At 48.8% G+C, this 1,007-nt stretch overlaps 1 non-coding gene across 1 annotated transcript; it reads left to right on the plus strand.

The window, feature by feature from the left end:
- The first annotated feature begins 934 nt into the window (after window positions 1-934).
- On the plus strand, window positions 935-1,007 carry TRNAV-AAC. Its single transcript has one exon. It is a non-coding gene; the product is annotated as a tRNA-Val (tRNA).

Below are 1,007 nucleotides of genomic sequence, written 5' to 3' on the forward strand. Positions count from 1 at the left end.
GCCACGCCAGGCCAGTTTTGGTTCTTTGTTTTTTGTTTCTTTGTCTTTAATGGAAGATATTTAAGAGACACCTACAATGGAAGATTAAAAAACAATGAGTCATACACATGACAAAAGTGCTTATCATCCTTCCTCATCAGCTAAATGCAAACTTAAACCATGAGGAAATACTATGTACCCAGAAGAATGGCTAGAAGTTAAAAAATAATCACCATAATAAGTGAAAAGTACCACATGCTGCCACGGAGGGAGCCTCAGAACGCTTGCACATTGTTGACGGGAGGAAAATCACCTAAATGTCCAACCTCAGTGGCTGCTTGGATAATCGAGAGCTCTACCAAACAACGGAACAATGAAAATGGTGGTGTGGGCTACTTCCTCTTTCATTCCACTCCAATTTCTCCAGGCCCACAAGCTCCAGCTCCACTCACGAACTCATGGCCTCATATTCTCCAAGCAGCTTCTTCTGAAAGTCTCTGCTCTTAGAAAACGGTGCCAGCGCCCCTGCTCTTCACCCCCATCCCCACTGTCAACCCCAGACAGCTCGACTGCCTCGTGTCTCTCTGAAGTCGCCACCACAACTTCTCTCAGGACTCCCATGCCCACTTATGCCACCACGTTGGGCATGAAAACTTCCTGTTCTTGTCTCTCTCGCATTCGCTTTTTCTTTCTTTTCTCTCTTTCGAGACAGAGTCTCGCTCTGTCTCCCAGGCTGGAGTGCAGTGGCGCAAACATAGCTGAGTGCAGCGTCGACCTCCTGGGCTCCAGCCGTCCATCCGTCCAGCCTTCCAAGTGCTGAAACGTCCTTTTCTTGTGTGCTCATGCCCATTAGCCAAGCTCAAAGGGACGCGTGGAGGAAGCTCAGAATCACCGTGAGAAATCAGATACGTCCCGTTGTCGTGCCTCATTCTGATGGGCCAGAAAGACCAAGCAGGTTTCCGTAGTGTAGTGGTTATCACGTTCGCCTAACACGCAAAAGGTCCCCGGTTCGAAACCAGGCGGAAACA

Source organism: Colobus angolensis, unplaced genomic scaffold, assembly GCF_000951035.1.
Source record: "Colobus angolensis palliatus isolate OR3802 unplaced genomic scaffold, Cang.pa_1.0 Scaffold350, whole genome shotgun sequence".
NCBI classification, from domain to species: Eukaryota; Metazoa; Chordata; class Mammalia; order Primates; family Cercopithecidae; genus Colobus; species Colobus angolensis.